Raw genomic sequence first — 22792 nt, forward strand, 5'->3', positions numbered from 1 at the left:
CTTAGGACCCTTGGACCGCCATATGCTGAAAGGCCATGATAAGTTATAGAGTGTAAAATCAGGCAATAACACACCAAAAGTACAATTTCGCTGGCATTGAAATTTTTCTTGCACCTATCACCATTCCTGGTATGTAGCAGGCACTGTGAACTCCTTCAAAGTAGGAACTGTCCCCTTTCTTTGTTTAGCAAACAAAGTGCTTGGCAAACTGCCTAATAGTAGGTGTTTGTAGAAGCTTCTTGACTTGAGCTGACTTGATAACAGTATCTATATGTATATATGTAAAGCCATTCCATACATACTTCTATCTATCAGTTCTTTCTCTGGATGCAGATAGTGTCTTCCTTCATATGTCCCTTATAGTTAATTTGGGTATTTATGTAAGTCAAAGTAGTCAAAAACTCAATATTGTTCCTAAAACAGTATTGCTTTTACTGTATACAACATTCTGTTGGTTCTGCTCATTTTACTCTTCATTGTTTCATACAAATTTATCCATGTTTTCCTAAGATTATTGAGTTCATTATTTCTTTTTTTTGTCACTTCAAAAAATTAATTAATTAATTAATTTTAGTTTTCAACATTCACTTCCATAAGATTTTGAGTTCTAAATTTCCTCCCCTTTTCCCCTCCCCCAAAGGTGGCCTGCAATCTGACATAGGCTCTACAAATACATTCATATTAAACATATTTTCACATTAGTCATGTTGTAAAGAAGAATTAGAACAAGTGGGAGAAACACGAGAAAGAAGAATCAAACAAAAAAAGAGAGCAAATAATATGCTTTGATCTGTGTTTAGACTCCATAGTTCTTTTTCTGGATGTGGATAGCATTTTCTATCGTGAGTCTTTTGAAATTGTTTTAGATCCTTGCATTGCTGAGAAGAGCTAAGTCTGGCAAAGTTAGTCATTAATCAATGTTATTGCTGCTGTGTATGATGTTTTCCTGGTTCTGCTCACTTCACTCAGTATCAGTTCATGTAAACCTTTCCAGGTTTTTCTGAAGTCCTCTTGCTTATCATTTCTTATAGAACAATAGTATTCCATCACATTCATATACCACAACTTGTTCATCCTTTTCCCAATTGATGTGTTCATTTTCTCTTATAGCACAGTAATATTCCATCACAACCATATCGTTTAGCCATTCCCCAATTGATGGGCATCCCTACAATTTCCAGTTCGCTGCCACAACAAAGAGAGCTGCTACAAATATTTTAGAATATTTATAGGTCCTTTTCCTTTTCTCCTAGTCATCTTGGGAAACAGACCTAAGTAACTGTCCCTAGGGTGTAGAGGAGAAAAGAGAGGGGGAAGAAAAAAAGGGGAAAAAAAGAAAGTTACATGATAACTTTATTGCATACTTAAAATGAATAGCAAGTTGTACATACTAGATTTGCAGTTTCATGTGCAATCATCTTTTTTTCCTATTCTACTATGTTATGGAAATGTTTGTTTTATTTCTTAAGTTCAGAATAAAACAAATAAAATTTAATACATATTAAAAATTATATATTTATATATACATACAAACATACATATGTACATGTATATATGTATGTATGTACATATAAAAACTTTCTGCCATGGCTTTGGTTGATCCTTTATTCCATTCCTTGGCCCTGGTTATAATACGTGACATATCAGCCGTAAAGGGTAGTATGGGGCAGCCACAACCAAATCTTAGTTCGTAAAAAAGCCTTGGAGATTTCAGAGAACTGGGTCAGTCGTGCGATGTGTGCCAAAGAATGATGTTAAGATGCATGTGTAGATGCTGAGTGTCCAGAAAGAGGAAAGTGATAGTGCAGCTGCCCCTGGACATTTGGTTTTGTGTGTTCTATTCTGCATGCCCCATTTGGAAGGAAGTTAAAATACACTCTAGAGAAGAATGACTAGGAAGATTCGGAGGAACTAGAGTGTGGGTTAAAGGAAGTGGAGAGATTTAGTTTTATGAAGTGAAAATTTAGTAGGGGGCAGGAGGAGAGGAGGGAGAATAAAAGTTACCTTTAAATACCTGAAGGGCTATCATGTGAGTGAAGACTTGGACTGATTTAATTTGGCTCCCAAGTCCAGAACTGGGAAGTTAGAGAAAGGCATATTACAGCTAGAGTCAAAGAAATGAACTCCCCATCCCAGCGGTCATTGGGTGAAGGATAGGTGACGACTTTTCAGAGATATGGTCCAAAGGATGCTGGTTTCAGCTATGAATGAGAACAGTTGATCTCTGAGGGCCCTTTCACTTTGGAAATTTTGTGATTCTGTAATTTAAATATTGGTTCATAGATTGTTAGAGCTAGCAGGAGCCTTGGAGATCATCTTATTCAATCCCTTTCATGTTACAGATAGGATCTAGACAAGTGAAATGATTTATCTAGGCCCTAGGGGCATGTCATACAAATTGAGAGTAGAATTTAGGTCAATGGAATAAAGTAGGATGCACTAGAATGACTCGAAAATGGTTAATTGATACTCCTAGCCAAGTGCAGTACCCAAAGGTATGGACAGGTAAACACTAATTCAATGGGAGATAGAATTGCATGCAACCTCCCTCACCTCTAGCATCCCATGGGATAGTATGCAGCTTGCTGTTGACCCAGATAAGTAGTAGATCACATGCTCCTTTGGAAGGCCAGAGACACTGGGACCCTGGGTTTATATAGGATTATCAAACAAAGGACTTCCCATGGCAGCTATCATGTCACTGATGGAATGATGGGGTCAGGGACCATGGACCAGCAGCAAAAGAGCCATCTCTAAAGATTAACCAGGAAGGCCTACTCAGAATAAGGAATGCAAAATTATAACTGTGTCAGTTAACTGCATCAGGAGAGTTTTAGCAAGGGTTCTAACTCGAACAGTACTTGGTTGAGCCTTAAACATAGCAGCGTTGTGATGCCTTGGAGCCCAACCTTGGAGAGTGGGGCTATAGTGTTCTGCCTATTCAGATCATTTTGTTGTTCTTTCTTTATTTTTGAAGAGTTAGTGAGTCAGAATTAAAACAGCTCTTCTGACTCCTGGTATAATATCCTGGGAGCTTATTCTATAAAGAAATCATGTGCTAAATCCTTTTATTAAGGATTTACTGCTGTCAATCCAGATTTCAAATATATCACATTTGCTTAAAATGATTTTTATTAAGTACAGTGGACAAGAACCTGTATGTGATCCTCAGATACAGCTGAGCTCAGCTTGTTGTAAATTGGCTACTATGTTTTTGCAACTGTTTCTGTGATCAACAGTCATTACATAATGTTGGTTTAATTAATTAATTAATTCATTCGTTCCTTCATTCATTAATGGAATTCTAGAGTTGGAAGAGATCTTAGAGGTAATCTACTTTAACCCATGCCTGAGAGTTTACTTTATAATGTTCTTGATGAGTGGATATCCAGCTTCTACTCAAGGACCTACAAGATACGGAATCCAGTTTCCTAAAGAAACCCATTCCATTTCTTGTACAACACTAATTATAAGGAAGTTTTTACTTACCATTGAGTCTAAATATGTCTCTCTACAACATCTGCCTATTATTCCTACTTGGGTCCTCAGGACCCAAACAAAATAAGACTTATAGTTTTAGACATGGAAGAGATCTTACAATTAAGTCATTAAGTTACAAACTCTAATTTTACAAATGAGGAAACTGAGCCCTCCTGAGGTTAAATAACTTGTCCAAGGCCATGCAGGTAGTTAAGTGATAGATCTGCAATTTGAATCCAGGCTGTCTGACTTCATATCCAGTGCCATCCCCTACTATTATCATGCTAGTCCTTCATCTTCATGGCAGCCCAGGAAATACTTGAAGACAGATCACATTCCCCACCTACGTCTTTTTTCCTCTAGACTAAATATCCCTGGTTCCTTTGCAGAACGTAATCTTCAGTTCCCTCAGTGTTCTTCTCACTCTTTTCTAGCTCCAGTTGGTTAATGCCATTCCTAAAATATGGTTCTTACAATGGAACCCAATATTCTAGACTTGGTCTGATAAACACTCCCCTTGTTCTGGATATTATGCCTTTATTAGAGCGGCTTGAGATTGTGTTCATTTTGTCCAGTTCTACTTCCATGACCTATAATGACATGGAGTAAGCCATCCTGGGGTTGAGAAGGCTATCCCAACAGAGCAAAGATTCAAACAAACTTCATCAAGTAGGAAAGGCTTCAAGTATGGATGCATGCATGTTATCTGATACTAGGCTGGACAAAGGGTGATAAAATGTTGTGGTATGCAGTGCTTCTCATAGATCTATCTGCTAAATTATAACAAGGTCACAGTCTTCCTTCATGGAATTATTACCTACTAATGGTGAACCCACAGGTCTTTGAAGTGAGTAAACTTTTGTTAGCTTTTTGTGCTGCTGTATTACACTGTTGACCAACTTGTGGACCACTAAAACTCCCAGACTTTTTGTTGTATGAACTCTTCTCATTCATTCACTCATTCAATAACCATTTATTAAGAACCTACCATGTGTAAAGCACCATGCTAACGTGTGAAAAGTAGGAGAGTTTTTGGATATGTAGGAAGAAAGCCATGAGGTTGTATTATCTAAGATGGCAAGGGAGGAGAGGTGTTTAAGAAGGCAGGGGGTACACATATTTGTGTCTAATGATAGCCTTGTCTAGGGTGAGGTGGGGAGGGGAAAAATTTTTAAAGTTCACAGCACAGAACAAAAGAAAATTCATAAGGAAGTGCAGGAAAGCAGGGTAGCCTTGAAAATTATGTGTAGAATTTATCACATAGGGTTTTTTTTTAAAGCAAACTGTGAAATGTAAAATCATGGTTTTGTATTGAGTCCTCTTTTTATGTTGTACTATGTACATGGAAAGTTCTTTTTTTTGTTTTTTTTTTGTATTTAAGTTCGAATTTAATTAAAAGAAAAGTGACAAAAGATGACAAGGAGGACAAGGACTGAGAAGAGGCTGCTGGATTTGGCCATAAGGATGAAACTGGCAAACAGGTTTTCTGGAGGCTGGCAGACAGATTGTAAGTTGTTAAAGAGTAAGTGTGAGTGTTAGGCTATGGAGGCATTGGACATAAACTAATTTACCTTGATCCTGACATAATGTAAAATAATAATAATAATAGTGATGATAATAATATAATGGCCAGAATTTATATTGCACTTTAAAGTTTACAAAGAGCTTTAAAAATATCATGTCATTTTACCTTCACAAAAGCCCTGGGAGGTAGGTGCTATTTATTAGCCCCATTTTCCAAAAGAGGAAACTGAGGCAGACAATAACAGTTAACTACAGAGGTTAACTTGTCCAGAGTTAACATAACTAGTAAGTATCTGGAATTGGACTTGAATTCAGATCTTCCTGACTCTAAGTCCAACACTCTGTCCACTGTCCCATCTAGCCACCTTTGTCCCCTAGCAGTGGGGTATCTGCTATTATGTCTCTTCTGTGTCTGTCTCTGAAAAAAAAAAGGGGGGCAACTAAGTGGCACAGTGGATAGAGCACTAGCCCTGGAATCAGGAGGACCTGAGTTCAAATCTGGCCTCAGACACTTGCTGCTTACTAGCTGTGTGACCCTGGGCAAATCCCATTGCCTAGCCAAAAAAAAAAAAAAAAGATGCCCTTTCTTTAATCCACTATGATGAAATTTCTGTGCTTTGTCATAATGGGCTCCTCTAGTCTCTGAAAGTATCCTTGGTGAGGTTGCAAGGTTTTAAATGACAATTATGACATATGGAATAAAAATAAATTAATGTGGAAAAGGATTATCTGAGTTGAAACTTCTTATTTGACCGATGAGAAAACTGAGGCCCAGAGAGAAGTAATTTGGCCCAAGGTTATACAAATAGTTGACAGTAATAATTAAAACTAGAATTTATATAGTGCTTTAAGGTTTGTAAAGCACTTAAATATTATCTCATAGGTAAAGTTAGGTGGTACATTGGGTAGAACGTTTCTTCATCTGTAAAAAGGAGATAATAATAGCATCTATCTCCAAAGAGTCATTATGAGGATCAAATGAGAAAATATGTGTACAGTGCATTATAAATCTTAAAAACTTTTATAAATACTGGAGTAGTAGAAGGTAGGGAGCAGGTAGGCGGTGCAGTGGAGAGATTGCTGGGCCTGGAGTCAAGAAGACTCCTCCTCTTGACTTCAAATCTGGTCTCAGACACATACTAGCTGTGTAACCCTGGGCAAGGTACTTAACCCTGTTTGCCTCAGCTTCTTCATTTGTAAAATGAGCTGGAGAAGGAAACGGCAAACCACTTCAGTATCTTTGTCAGGAAAACCCCAAATGGGGTCATGAAGAGTTGAACATGCCTGAAATGACTGAATACTACCAACAACAGAGTAGCAGAAGGGCCTAAGAAGAATCTGTTGTTCTTTCCATGCAGCTGTATTATGCTTGCCTTTCTCCCCAGACCCCACTCTGCCTCCTGTCCCCTGGAACATAGATTTCTACCTTTTGCCATCCACTTCAGGTAGATGGACTGGATGTGTGATGTTATTGGCATAGGGAACTCCCAGTGAAGAAATTCCCTCTACCAGTGCAGTTCAGCTGCTTTTAGCCTTAGAGAGTTGCTTAGAGGAAGGGCATCAAACCGGGGACTGCAGCTGAAATCCTCTCCAACGCAGCCCCTACTTGATTAAAATGTAATTGGGAAATATAACAAATAAATAAAAATACAATAGAACATAGGTAATGTTAGTATGTGGCTTTCTAAGTCAGTATGTAGCCTGGAGGGATCCTTATTGGTTAGATGAAGTTTCTATTTGCTTTTGACACCACTGACTAGAGCAAAGAGAGATTAAGTGATTTGTCCAGGTTCACCTAGCCATGATGTTTCAGACACAGGACTTGAACTCAGATTTTCTTGGTTCCAAGCCAGTTTCTCTTTCTGTTATGCCACCTTGGTTGGGAAAAATATAATCAAGTTAATTAATACCACCCTTGCTACTAGGTGGGTCTTGACAACCTCATGGTTCCATTCACAATCTCTATGTGGCCTCCAGGCCACAGGTTCCCACCCTTGCTCTAGACCAAAGCTCCCTTTGTTGGCTGCCACTCTTGTATTTGAATGTAATGTCCCTGAGAGCACGACTATAGCACTTTGATATTTCTGTCCCTGATACTGAGCACAATGCCTGGCACATAGTAGGTGCTTTGTAAATGCTTCTTGATTGATTGATTTCATTGTTCACAGACTCTGAGTGCCATCTTTCGATCTGGTATTTGGCGAGTGGTGCCACTCAGGCAAAACCCAAATAGCAAGAGAATAAACTGCTGAAATTTCCTAGGCACCCACAGATTTCACTAATAACTTTGAAACAAGACATTGAAAAGGCATTTAATAGGTGAAGGAAAAGGCTTAACAGACTTAAGCTCATTTGTCTTCAGAGGGTTTTGAGGGGCTCAGGGCAAACACTTCAGTTTCAAAGCTCCTTCTCCTTTATCTGTAAGAAGTTAAACACAGGATAATTCTTTAATTAGTTCCCAGTAAGCCATTTTCATCTGTATGCAGGGCTTGCAACTAGATAAATATTTCTTTAGTTGGAAAACAACTGTTAGTTTTTCAGGAAATGGCCTCTCCCTTTCCCTTCTGATAGATTGTCTCTCCTCTTTCTAAATTGTGGCTGTTCTTCTCTCTCAGATCAAAGATATTCAATGATCTTGACCCAACCTTGCAGCCCACCAACTTGGGTTGAGCTATAGCTCATGGTGACAGCAATAAAGAAGGTTGATCTAGATACTTTCCTATTCAATACAGTGCATGTAACCCAAGGGTATGGTAGCTATGCTGGTAATGTTTCAGGAGGTCTGGCATTTCTCTGATGGAAGGACAGATTTTTAAGACATTGTAGTAGAATCCAATGTCACTTTGGATTTGTTCTCCCTCTTCACAATTCAAGATTTAAAAATTTCTCAAAACTGGACTCTGCCTCAGAATGGATAATGTATCTGATTTTGCTTCAGTCGATTAACACACATTTATGAAATGCCTACTTCATGAATAGACACCTGGGATTTGGGATGTAAAGACAAAAATGAAATATTACTGCCCTGAAGAAGCTTTTGTTCTTTAGGAAGTTATGTCCAGAATAAATACAGGGGTAGGGGCATTAGCAACTGTGGTGGGGTAAAGGGGTTAGGAAAGGCTTATGATTTACTGCCAACCATCAGGGATGGGAGTTTGGCATGTTTTTTAATAATCTGAATTTAGGAATGCAAAGAGTAAAGATAGAGCTTGTGGACAAGGGAAAGCAGATGATTACTGGATCATCAACAAGTGTTAATGGGATACTAAAGAACTGCTAGGAGCTAGATGGCTCAGTGGATAAAGTGCTGGGTCTGGAGGCAGGAAAAGTCACCTTCCTGAGTTCAAATCTGGCCTCAGACATTTTCTAGCTGTGTGACCCTGGGCAAGTCTTAACCCTGTTTTCTCACCTGTAAAATGAGCTGGAGAAGGAAATGGCAAGGGGCAGCTAGGTGGTGCAGTGGATAGAGCTCCAGCCTTGGAGTCAGGAGGACCTGAGTTCAAATTTTGCCTCAGACACATAACAGTTACTAGCTGTGTGACTCTGAGCAAGTCACTTAACCCCAATTGCTTCACCAAAAAAAAAAAAAGAACAGAAAAGGAAATGGCAAACCATTCTAGTCTCTTTCCAAGAAAGCCTCAAATGGGGTCAAAGAATCAAAAGCAACTTGAACAACAATAAAATGAGTTGCTGGTGATACTATAAGTAACATTTAAAAAAAGTATAGTTTTATTAATGCCTTTTAATATCATGGTCATTTCCAGATATACTCTCATCCTATTCACCTTCTTTGAAACAAAGAAAAAAACTTTGCAAAAGCAAGTGATCACATTGAACAGGAATATGTGACATTTTATACATCTAGTTCCTATTTCTTCATGGAAAGGAGGTGGGCAAATTTTCTCATCTCTCCTCTAAGGACCAAGATTGGACATTATAACTATACTTCATGTGCGTTTAAAAATATATCATAAAAATGAATCAAAGACAGTTATGATTCTTGCTTTCAAGAAGTATTTAAATTCTTAATGTGTGATAACAATGTATAGAGTTTCCTAAATGAGATCATATATACTCAAAGAGTTTGGTGGGCCCAGGAGTGGGCAGCCTGCAGCTTTGAGGCCACATATGGCCCTCTAGGTCTTCAAGTGTGGCCCTCTGACTGAATTCAAACTTCATAGAACAAATCCTCTCAATAAGAGGATTTGTTCTGTAAAACTTGGACATAGTCAAAGGCTACACCCAAGGACTTAGAAGGCCTAGAAGGCCTCTAGGCTGCAGGTTCTCCACCCCTGGAACCATTTACATGGGAAAAACCAAGAAAGTAAAAGATACCTACTGTTCAGACAATGAAGAGCAGTTGACCCATAAAGTTAGTCCATGTGTCCATTCTTTGTCTTGGAAAAAGGAAGCAAATGCACAATGAATTATTCTAAGGATTGAATAGAAGAAAGAGCACGAACTGTATTGTCTTTGGGAAATTGCATAGATATTTTAATGACTTCAAGTTTCTCCCAGAAGCAAAGGTTCATCTTTTTAACATTAATATTCTTCCAGTGATATTGTGTGGTTTTTTTTAAGGCAATTGGGGTTAAGTGACTTGTCCAGGGTCACATAGCTAGTAAGTGTGAAGTGTTTGGTCCGAGGTTGGATTTTAACTCAAGCTGACTTCAAGGCCAATGGGCTATCCACTGTGCCACCTAGCTGCCCTCCCCCGCAGTGATATTGTCATAGCTCTTATTCACACATCTTCAAAGAACTAAAGTAGAGTCACCCAAAGAACAATGGGAAACTGTGTCGTGGGAATGAGTAGGCTATAATATATCCCTAAAAATGAAGAACCACAAAGCAAAAATGGTAAACAGGATATTATTAGAGAAATGCATGAGTGGAGCTAAGTGCAACCAGTGGACAACCTTGGTATTCCAATGGTATCCATACAATTCAGGAGACCTAAGAGAAGTCACACAGCACGATGAGTGGACCCCTATGTGGAGGATAATGGGAGGACATAGACAACAGTCCATGACTCTCTTGAAAATGAGAGAATGAGAAAATCAGAATACATGGATAGGTTATAATGAACACCATTGAAAGATATACCCATGTGGATGAGATTGAAGGCCACCAAAGTATCAAAAAAGTGGTAACAGAATACGTATTATAAGATAAGAGTAGGAAATTGTGACTTCAGTGGTCTCTAATCAAAGAGTTTTGATCTTTTTGTGGGGTCAAGTTTAGCTCTTTTTGGGGAAAAAGCTAAGAGATGAGCTCTATGATTATGTTCTTTCTGTCCATTGATTTATATATGAAACAGAAAAACAATTCAGTTTAAGAAAATTCTTTAAAACTCTAAAAGATTTGCAATTCGAGTATTCCTTCACTAGTACAGATTATGATCCTTAGCAGACTAACTTTGTGAGTTGCTGTGGCCAAAACTTGGGTGACTAAAAGTACCCTCAATAGAAACTTAGAAGTTTGGAGAAGAGTGGATCTAGGGAGGAAGACAATTAGTTGCATTTCAGATGTGTTAAATTTGAGAGTCTATACTTGAACATGTGCAATAGGTAGTTGGTAATGCAACACTGGAACACCAGGAGAGAAATAAGGATAGATTTGGAACTCATTGGCATAGAGATGAAAACGTAACTTATGGGAACTGATGAGAAGACCAAGAGGGTATAGATTGAATAAAGAGGAATATGCAGGACAGAGTTTTATGGGACAAAAATGGTTAGATGGTAGAACTTAGATGATAATTCAGAAAATGATACTGAGAGGGGATGGTCAGATAAACAGGAGAACTAAAATAGAGCAGTATCTCAAAAGTTAGCAGAGGAGAAAATATCCATGAAGAAGGAAGAGAAGGCTGTCAACAGCGTCAAATGCTATACAGAAGTCTGGGCTCCATCATAGTTGGAATTCCCCTTTGCACATAGTAAATGCAAAATAAATTCTCTTTCATTCACTTCCTTCTACCTTTTGGTATCCAACTTGTCCCAAGAACAGAGATCTAGAGATTGGTGGCTCCATTCTTTTCATCCGGGATTCTCCCTCATGGACCAAGGAGCCTCCAAGGCTGCTGGAGCCCAGGAGACCAGTGGGAAGAGGAGACGCTTGCGCATGGCCAACACCCATTTGTCTCCCTTCTACCATTCCATCTTTCCTATTCCTTGTAGCTATGCTGTCTATGAAACTTCCTCTCAAATTTTGTTATGCCACTTTTTAAATGTCTTCAGATAAAGGGTATGAATATATTGCTGGTTTACAGCATAGTTTCAGCAATAATCAAAAGTTACCAGCAGCCTGGAGGAATGTTTGGGTGTTCCTAAGGGAGCATAGGCCTTTGAGAGGCAAATGAAGTACCCAGAGAGGTAGAAATGGTGTCTGAGGCACACAGACAACTTCTCTCACACCAGAGAGCTCCTGCCTTTAAAATACCTGTTTCCAATTGTATTATTGCCAGTTAGATGAGCTTGTGCTTCCTGACATTTCCTGTGGCTGTGTTGATCTTCATTTAGAAAGGAAGCTTCTTATCAGGAGTTCCATATACCCATGAAATTCTAAGTCCAATCTGAAAAAGAAATGTGCAGGGCAATAAGAGTGTCCATCATCACTAGGCCTCTTTCCCCCTCTCATTTGTTACCATATTGCTTTTTAAAAATTTGCATAGTTCTTCATAGAATCACAGGATTTGAAAGCTGAACTTTGGACCAACCTCATCGCCCACCTAGTCCAATGCATATTCAATAGGAATCTCCATCTCTGACAAGTGTTTGAAGACCCCAGTCCCTAATGAGGGGACTCTATTACTTCATGACCCAGCATTCCTTTTTTGCCAAATCTAATGCTTAGGAAGGTTTTCATTACCTGAAGGGTTCTTCACCTTTTGTGTGTCATGGACCGGTGGACCATCTAGTGAAGCCTATTGACCCCTTCTTCGAATACATTATAATACAATACAACACAACACAATACAGCATGATACACAGTATTACAAGTGAAACTAGTCATATAGAAATACAGTTGTCAGACTATTAAAAGAAAAATTCTTGGATTGCAGCTCTGCCTCAGGGAAAGCTTAAATTCACCTTTTAGAGGATGCTGCCTGTTGTTTCTTGCTCTGCTCTCTGGGGTCAAACAGACCTAGTCTAATTTATCTTCTATGTGTTATTATTACTGTTGAGTCCTTTTGGTCATATCTGATTCTCTGTGACTCCTTTTGGGGTTTTCTTGGCAAAGATACAGGAGTGATTTGCCATTTCCTTCTCATCTACAGATGAGAAACAGACAAACAGCATTAAGTGCTTTGCCCAGGGTCATACAGCTAGTAAATGTTTGAGGACAGATTTAAACTCAGGAAGATGAGTCTCCTTGACCCCACGCCCAGCACTCTATCTACTGTGCCCCATGTCTTCCACACAACAGCCCTTCAAACACTTGAAGAATGAGCAGGGGGATGGGAAGCATCCAGTTTGGAAGGAAGAGTAGACTGTAGGATCATTGAGGCAGAGTGGTCAATGGATGAAGAACTAGAGTTGGAGTCAAGAAGGCATGGGTTTGAATCCTGCCGCAGACACTTACTAGCTCTGTGATCCAGGCAATTCACTTCATCTTTTCTGGACCTCAGTTTCCTTACCTGTAAAAGGAGAGGGTTGGATTAAATGACCTCTAAGGTTCCTTCCAATAGCATTATAGATTGACAGCTGGAAGCAACTTCAGAGGTCAATGCTCTCATTTCTTTTGCCAGCTCCTCATCTCTTAAATGAAGGAAAGAGTTGAACCTCAAAGGGTCCTTCTAGAGGCAGCTAAATGATTCAGTGAATAGATTGCTGGGGCCTAGAGTCAGGAAGACCTGAATTCAAATCTGGTTTCAGATACTTACTAGCTATGTGACCCTGGGCAAGTCATTAAATCTGTTTGACTCAGTTTTCTCAAGGGTAAATGGAAACAAAATAACAGCACCTACTTCTCAGAATTGTTGTGAGGGCTAAAAGAGATAACATTTGTAAAGTGCCTGGCACTCAGTAGTTGCTACAGAGATGCTTACTCTCTCCCTCTACCTTCTTGCTCTAGCATCATAATCCTGGCCCCTCAGTCCTTGCCATCCAGCTTTGTGACCATCAAATTAGACTGGCTCCAGAATGCATTGCCCTGTTCTTTTTCTAAAATTCTGTTGACAAGACCTGCCTTTTTTTAGCACTGCAGCTGCTGCTCTGGCTGCTCCCCCCCCCAAGCATAGCTATTCATATCCTTAAATCTGAGAGGTGGGATTGGAGGGGACAGCTTTTGCTTTAAGTGTACCTGTTTGTTTGTTTGTTTGTTTGCTTTTTATCAAATTTCTCAGACACTGGCTAGTTCACATGTCACCATTAGCTGCTTCTAATGGCTACTGACATAATCTGAATGCTAAAGTTTTTAAGAATAATGACCCCCTCACCTCTCCTGTACTTCAGCAAGAAATCTCTTATTGCTGGTCATCTCTCCACAAAGGGATGGTGCAAGGGCTGGCGTGGGGAGTGGAGTGGGCATATGGTCACAGAAAAAGCTTTCAAGAAAATCTATCTATCTATCTATCTATCTATCTATCTATCTATCTATCTATCTATCTCTGTCTCTCTCCATTTCTATCTATCTATCTGTCTGTCTGTCTGTCTGTCTGTCTGTCTGTCTGTCTATCTATCTATCTATCTATCTATCTATCTATCTATCTGTCTGTCTGTCTGTCTGTCTGTCTGTCTGTCTGTCTGTCTGTCTATCTATCTATCTATCTATCTATCTATCTATCTATCTATCTGTCTATCTATCTATCTAGTTTTGAACCACAGATTCCCAAATCTTGCACTGGAAGGGGCCTTATATACCATTAGCCAAACATCACATTTTATAAGTAACAAAACTGAGGCCCTAGGGAGGTTAAGTAATTTGGTCAAGGTCACAGAAGCAGTAAGGATCAGATGTGGGATTTCAATCTAGGACCTATGATTCCTGAGCTCATAGTTTTTCACCATACCACATATCCTTCCGTGGTAGCTAAATGAAATATTTATTTGGTACAACAGGCAACCAAATTTTCCACAATATGAGGCTACCAGACAGGGTTCTTCCTCATCCCAGCAAAAACAAAATAATTGAGGTATAATGTCTCATTCCCCTCCAGAGTCTTCTGCTTCTGGGTACTGAGTGTATTCCTATGGATATTTTTTTAAGACATTAGGTTGTGAAATCAAATTAACTGGCTATTACACATTTCTTTATTCCAGACTAGTCTTTATCAGGGTAAACATCATTTGATCTGCTCAGGGGAGAACACTGAAAGGAGTTAGAGATTTCCTTTCTGTCTTGATCTCACATAGGATAAAATAATGAAATTCACTAGAAATATTTGGTTCTGATTCAAATGATTCGATTGCTACTCAAGTGCAGCTTTTATGACCTGATCGTGACAATAAAATGTGGGGATGGGAAGGAGGAAGTCGTTTTTCATTTAAAAAAAATGTATTTGCGCATGGAGAAAGGGCTGAGATCATAGATTTAGAATCAAAAGGGACCTTAGAGGTTGTCTAGTCCAACCTTTCTCATTTTGCAAATGAGGAAACTGAGGCCTAGAGAGGTTCACCTAGAGCTCATGTCCTGTGATTCCCAAGGACAGGGCTCTTTCCACTGTACCACACTTAGCCCAGTGCCTTGCACATACCATACTTTGAAGACTCTGGGATCTCACTGGTGTAGGTACCCCATTCAACAGTGAAGACTACAATCCCTCTGCGCTTGCCTATCCCATATGACTCTTATCCATTTTTCCCCATAAGTTGTCCATGGTAGGAAGGAGAGGAGGGAGGAGTCTACCTATTCAGTGTTCTGGGGACTTTCTCTAGACCCTTGGACAATGCATCGATACCAATAGGGCAGGAGTATTGTCCTTCTAAATGGCATGATAGACTGTCAGCTAGAAGGAACCTCAGAAGTCAATGCCGTCATTTTTCTTGGCAATAAATTCAATAAACCTGAACTAGGCACCTAACCTATGCATAACACTGGGCTTCTAGGACAGAGAAAGGGGTGAGATGATGCATGTCTCTTGATGTCATCGTATGATAAGCCTATCTTTTGCCCCCAGCTGTGCATCTTTCTGATGGTCATTCTTTAAATAGGTTCTACACAACTGCCCATGAATGAGTACTGTATCATAGCTTACTCAAGCCAGCCACTGTGTCTTTCCATTGACCTTTGGGTAGCTTTTAATTTGCACATAGTATGCATTGAATAAATGTTTGTCAAATTAGCGCATGAATTGAGACATCAAGATATGGTGTAAAGAATACCATATGGGGGGAAGGAGGAGGAAAAGAAGGTAGGTAGGTTAAGAAACCAGACTTTAAAACTTTAGCTAGCTCTGTCACTTCTAACTGAGTGACTTTGGTCAAGTCACTTTAGCTTTGGTCTTCACCTGTAAAATAGACAAGAGTACTTGTATTACCTACCACATGAGGTTGCTACAGGAATATATTTTGTGAACTATTGATAAAAGGGTACTACATTAATGAATTTAGTCATTAGTATTTATGAAGCACCAACTATGTATCAGATACTGTGCTAGGTGTTGAAGTTATAAAGACAGAAGCTGAACAATCTCTGCCCTCAAGGGATTTACATTCTAACAAAGAAGATTGCACATAACACATACACACACAGAAGTATATATCTGTTCATATACATACACACACACACACACACACACACATATATGTGTGTGTATATATATACACATACATACACATACAGGACCTTGGAAAATCCAGTCAACAACATTTTTTTTTAATAAAAAGCACCTACTATGCGCAAAATACTATGCTAGACATTGGGTTAGGAAAACACAAAGTTTAGATCAGGCAGCAACCCCTGACCTCATGGAGCTTGCCATAAAGTAAGAAGACATGCTCTAGCCACAGAGACCTGTAATTCACAATATTATATAAGTGCCTAAATGAGGTTGCCCATGCAGCCACATCAAAGTTAATTTTTCCTCATTGTGTTTCTCTTCACCTTTCCCTTCATCTCTCCCCCCATCCCTTTTCTTCCTAGTTAGACTCCGGATCTTAATTTCAACGCTAGAAAAGACCATCTAGCCCAACGCCCTCATTTTCCATTGTGAATAGGAAAAGTCCCGGATCGGAAATCAGAAAGACCTGAGTTCAACTCCCGCGGCCTTTAATGCTGATTAGGTATGTGACTTCATGAAGTCCCTTAAACTTTTGGAGCACTAGGCAACCTTGAACACTATGTTATAGACTGTGAATTGTAGCTGAGGGAGTTCTACCATGGAAATCACATGTCAAAAGTATGCTGACAAGTGATTTAGAGAGCTGGAAACAAAATGTGTGAAAGAGGTAGGAGAAAAATATGTGAGATCCTAGGGGAAAAGGTGGTAACCAACTGGGAAGGATCAGGGGAGACTTCATGAAGAAGGTAATTTAATTTAATGGATAGGCATAGCATGGAGGTCCGCTATTGGTATTCTCAGAGGTTCCTGTTTTAGGAACCTGCACTGGTTCAGGAGAGGCCTTTCTCAGTGACTGAGAAATGCTGAATGTTTGCTGTCTGCTCTCATTACACACATAGAATGGTCTTGGATCAGTTTCAGCTTTTTGAGTTCCCTGAAGGAAAACAGTTCCAGGATATTTTAATAAATCAAACATGGAGGTGTTGCCCCCAAGTGGTGTGAGGGAGATTAGGCATTAATTTTTGCTTTCAATTTATGTGACCATAAAGATCTTTAGGGGTGGTATTTTAAAACTCCCATCAACAAAGGGTCTAGAACAAACTGGGTGACTTTTCAGTTACATTTGTTAGTGATGATGGCAGAGTTAAGGGGTACCACATCAAATCGAATTTTTTTCTTTGTGTTTTTCCTTGCTCTTTCCTTCAACTCTGCCTGCTTTTCTTCCCCAGTTAGGCTCATAGAATCATAGTTTTAGAGCTGGAAGGAACCTTAAAGGCCAACTGGTCTGATACCTTCATTTATCTAAATGAGGAAGCTAAGATTCAGAGAGGTCAGATGACTTGTCCAGGGTCACATTGATAGTAGGTGTCAGAGGTGAGGATTGAACCCCATTTTCTTCACTCCAAGTCCAGCACTTATTCCACTATACCATGTCACCTCTCCCCTCATTTCTTTTTACAGGAACCATAATCCCTATAACTGTCAGAGTTAGGTCACAGGGCATGAGGATGTCTCATACTGCTGCCACTACACACAGACTTATGTGTCAATTTTTTCTCTATTGGCTGTTCCTCACCAGGTCACATTGGTCATGTCCAATCCCTTGAGCAGCTGAAAGGAGGAACTACTTTTTTTTTTTGATTTTTGGCTAGGCAATGGGGTTAAGTGACTTGCCCAGGGTCACACAGCTAATAAGTGTGAAGTATCTGAGGCCAGATTTGAACACAGGTCCTCCTGACTCCAAGGCTGGAGCTCTATCCACTGTGCTACCTAGCTGCCCCCAAAACTACCTTCTTCTAAGTGATGCTCTCCAAACATGGGATCAGAGTGGACCAACAGGAGTATGTCTCCACGATTTCAACCCATAAGCACACCATTCCTATCCCCTGGTGCTGGAACAACCTGTCATCCTGAATTGTGGTCCCAAGTCTGAGCAATGCTTCCAGCCTGCATTCAGCATCTCTACCCCACCTCATCTTGTCTGTACCCTTGAGTCCAAGGGTTATTCAAAGGATCATAGCATCAAACATTTAGGGCTGGAAGAGAATTTAGGGGTCATGCAGTCTAAATTCTTCATTTTACAGATGAAGAAAATGAGGTTTCCAGAGGTTTAGTGGTTTGGCCAAGGTTACAAAGAAAGTAAGGCCCAGAGCCAAGTTTTGATCCCAGGTCTTCCAGATTGAATTATGCTATCTCCCTGCAAAAGATGCTAATGAATTTGTACTGGTTCTTATTCTTGTTCTTGTGTTTCAGGTTAAGCACCTGAACTCCAGGAATTCAAATTACCTAGTGTGACTTGGCTTTTCATGGAAAGATTTCTCTGAGATCTTATCCTCCCTCACTTCCTTCTCTAAATGAATCAGAGTGCCCAAAGTGGCCTCAAAGCTTGATCTACTCACCTTGGCCATTTCTATACCTGGAGCTAGTGTTCTGGGATGTGTGGTCTTGAGGTTTCAGGTTGTGAGCCAGGGATATTTTATAATTTAGATTGATTCTGACTCTGTAGGACATTACTATAGCTGTGGGATTTCCCTTTTCAATTGAGAGCTACAGAGAAGGGAATGCTGAGGCCAAAAGAATCATAGCATGCATTATAGAATGATTAGAACAGAATTCAGTAACTTATTCACTAGCAGCACAATCACTTGGGAAGGCGGTATTTAAACCTTGCTGGGATATAAAACAGTTTTTTGCAAAGCTGATAATTAGCCATTTCACCTCTACTGAGCACAGTCTAATCAAATGCCAGTCTTAATCTTTTCCCTGGTGGTCTCTTTCTCTCTGGTGCTAATTTTAACCTTGACTCCAGCCCACTCCTGCTTCTCTCTAGGCAATCTCTGATGGTCCAAATGCCCATTGTAGGCACTTCTTCTTGTGCTCAACCACTGGCACTCTAAGGGAAGACCCTGTCTCTTTCTTGAAGTGAGAGATGCTAATACTTTGACAATGGGCTTCTAGGCCTTTCAGATTTCCACAAAGCCTTGTACTAAATGAAAGAATACACAGAAGACAGTCAATTTCATATAGGCACTAGCATGCCCAGACAAGACATGTGGCTTGTGGTCAGATTGGGGGAAGGTCACACTCTCAAAGTCAGAAGGAAGAAGGTAAACCGAGAGGTCAGTTACTCTGTTAGTATATCTAAGGAGTTCCAGCTTAGCAACCAATTAGTAAAATTCAATCCAATGAGGAGTTATATATAAACAGAAATACACCTCCCTTCCTTCCCACCTTAATTCCCTTCTGGTTACCAGGAATGGCAACTGTAAAGGACATTAGGGGAAGACATCCAAAGGGCACCTGCTACACTAATAATCCACCTTTTCCACAAGTTGAGAAAGGTGAGGTCATTTGCTTTAAGGTGTTGGCTTATGGGTTGTGTGCCTTGGATATAAACTTTTTGAAGTCGGGTGCCATGATTATTTTGTGCATAAATCCTAAGTACTTTTAGAGCAGCAAGCTCCTAGAAGATGCTCAATAAATACATAACTAGGTTTAGAAGAGTAAAAGCACATTGCAAGGACAAAGAGAAGAAGGCACCTTCATCCCCACTTGGTATCTTGTTTCCAGGGCAGGCAATCTGATGTCCTACAGTCAGTGTGAGCCCTAGGCAAAACTGTGAATTAAGAAAAGTTGTTTTTTAATTTAAGGTTAATATTCTATTTGTGTTCAAAAAGGATTTGAAAAAGCTTAGATTGATGGATCTGTGATCTTATCAATGTGGATCTCAGCTAGTGCAAATCACAATTTCTTCATTCTTCATCCTGTTCAATTCTCATTCATGTGCTTCCATTGGTTTCTCCAGAGGATAATAATCTATCACTCAATCTGCAATCATTTTGTCAAGGCCATACTATGTGCCAGGAGCTGTGCTAAATGATGGGGATACAAAGAATAAAACAATCTCTACTCTCAAGGAGCTTACATCTAATGGGGGAATTGCTCAATACATACATCAGAGATCCTTGAAAAAATGATATCAAGCTATCCATCTGTTCTCTCTTATTTTTTCTGACTCACCTTCTTTTCTGGTCACACAAGAACCTGTTGATATCTTCTACAGCATCTCTGACATGTGAGTCATTGCTGGTAATAAACTATGGCCTATTCACACCCACCCTGAGTTTTTCCACTGTCTTTTGGGTTGCCTGTAATTTTGACTCTTTTAAGATTGTAGGGTTCCCTGATACAGAACCAGCTGGCATCTCCAGGAGAATATTGATACTAAAAAGATGGGCTTTTTTTTTTGGACCACAAGAAGCCTGGGATTATTAAACACAATGAACAGCTTCCCTAAAACAATCCAAACTAACTTTCCTAATCAGCCCTGGAGCCAGCTCACCGAATGCCAGTATGACCTATCCAAGTCCTAAACTAATGGACCTGTGTAATATTCATAATTCATCCACTTTGTTTTTCTTAAATAGTTAGCTAGATGCCATAATTTGTGCGAACTGATCTCAATGAACAGGCCCACCACTAGAAAGATGGCCACTAGGTAATGAATTTTTTGGTTATAGAGGCCCACTAGGGAGGCTCAGAAAATTAATAAGACTAGTTTTCTTCTATTTGGTACTTTACCACTACAAAGAACTTTATCTGATCATCAAAAAAATCTTGTGAGATTGGTAGTTTATGTATTATTCTTATTTTAGAAAATGAGGTTCTGATTAGTCCCAAATCACAGAACTGGTTAATAGCAGAGTTGGGACTTAAAACTCAGGTCTTCTGATTTTAGGTGCAGTATTCTTTCTACTACACCATTTTGCCCTTAGTACCAATTAAATAAAAAGTTTGTCTTATCCTAGTGTGGTAGAATTCTTGTTCATCTTTCATTTTCAAAGAGGACCAATAACATCATGGGTGATGTCTTGACTTGTGTGTGAATTGGATTGAAGTGAGATAGAGATGGGCAAAGTCATCAGCTTCACTCTCTTCCAGAATCATCAAGTCCAGTGGCAGGACAAAGTCCAGATGACTGGCAATGGCCTAGGATGCAGTAGATGACCTTGATGTTTTCGATGTCTTGCCAAGTGCTAAGCCCTCCCTAGCACCTATTTCAGCCACCTTCATGGCCATTGGAACAAATTGTTCTCATTTGCCCATTCCACTAGAGGAAATCTTCACATGTTTGAGGTAGTCATCCTAACTCACCAATGGGTTTAAGGCCTGTTGGTTACCGTCAACCTGGTTTAGCATGTCTGCTGAGATGGTTTAACCTGGGTGTGGCCACTGTACATGCTATAGCTTCTTGGATCCACGGGTGAGAGTTGGGTGGCAGGTGGACACCAAAGGTGATGAGCATCCCTGGAAAGGGTTCGGTAAGCCCTCACAAAAGGTGTTAGTCCTCCCTGAACACTCCATACTCAAAATGGTAGAACTAGAGCTGGAAGGAATCTTATAGGCCATCTGGGCTTATATAGGATAATATAGGTAAGTAATAGATAATAGGGCTATAGAGGTTTCATTTTTTACATTATGAAACTGATGCTTAGAGAGGTTAAAGAGATTGCTCAAAGTAACACAGATAGTAAGTCCAAAGATAGGATTTAAACCCATTTCCTCTGACTTCAAAACCAACTCTTTCATTCATCCCTTTCTCACTACTTTAGCTCAGGCCTTCATCAGTTCTTATCTAGACTGTTGTAATCATCTTCTAATTGGTCTCCCTACTTCAGTTCAACAGTGGCAAATATTTCTAGCAAGCACCTACTATGTGTCAGGCACTATGCTAAGCACTGAGGATACAAATGCAAAAAATAGAACCTGCTCCAAAGGGACTCAAAGTCAAACAGAGAAGACAATATGCAAACATTTGTATACAAACAAGATACATAAGGGTAAACTGGAGATAATCTTGGGAGAAGTTACTAAGATTCTGGAAGACTAGGAAAGGCTTCATGAAGGTAGGATTTTAACTGAGACTTGAAGGAAACCAGGGAAGTGAGGAGGCAAGGAAAGAGGAAATTACACATGTAAGAGAGAGCTAGGAAAAATAGCCAAGCGGGAGATGGTGAATCGTGTGTGAGGAACAGCAATGAGGCTGGTGTCACTGGGTCACAGAGTATGTAAAAAAGATTAGAAAGGTAAGAAGGAATCAGGTTACAAAGGGCTTTAAAATTCAAAGAGAAGGATTTACATTTAATCTTGGAGGCAATAAGGAGCCATTAAAATTTATCAAATGAGGTGGGGGGTGATATGGTCAAACTTGCCGTTAGGAAATTCAATTTAGCAGCTGAGTGGAGGATAGACTAGAGTAGGGTGAGATTTGTGGCAGGGAGACTATTCAAGAGGCCATGGCAATAGTCCTGCTCTTTCAACTGTCCTCTTGCATTTCCTCAAATTTCTCAGCATCATTGCCTATTTTATTGTACTCTTTTCCTGACCAGAGAAAGAGGTATCCCCGGCTCTTATTAAGGCCGATCCTCCTCCCTGTTCTTTGATCTCATTCGATCCTGTCTCTTCCAAGACTTTGTCCCACCAATTGCTTCCTATGTCTCATCCATCCCCAATCTCTCTTATGACTTGTTCCTTCGAAAATGCCCACAAATATTCTCAGGTCCCTCTTCCTACCAAAAGCCTTCTCTTGACCTTTCTACCCCATTCAACTACTACCTTATTCTTTCTTCCTTTTCAATGCTAAACTTCTGAGAAAAGCTGTTTATGCCCAATTCTTCCATTTCTTGCTGATTTGTTTCCCCTCAACCCTTTGCAATGTGAGAAATAATTCATTTTGACCTCTACTCTACTCCAATCGGTATTAACCAATTACATAGGAGAAGTGATTATAAATTCTGCCTATTAGGCCCCAGAGCTGTGAGCTACGGATTATAAGTTCACTTTCTCAATCATGGAAGGCTAACTAGAGGCCCTCCACCCTTGTTTTTCCTTGTCATGATGACCAAAGTCCAGTGTGGTAGAGGTGACTCAATTATGTGGAAAGTCCTCCAACTTATTTTTGTCCTTCTGGACCTCTCTCTTTTGTCCAACATGAGCAGGTGACCATCTTATGACCATTTGGTTAGTGGAGATGCCCTATGCTTGGCCCAACCTGAGACTCCCCTG

The sequence above is a fragment of the Phascolarctos cinereus genome, unplaced genomic scaffold (genome assembly GCF_003287225.1).
Source record: "Phascolarctos cinereus isolate Bilbo 61053 unplaced genomic scaffold, phaCin_HiC Scaffold_3;HRSCAF=262, whole genome shotgun sequence".
NCBI lineage: Eukaryota > Metazoa > Chordata > Mammalia > Diprotodontia > Phascolarctidae > Phascolarctos > Phascolarctos cinereus.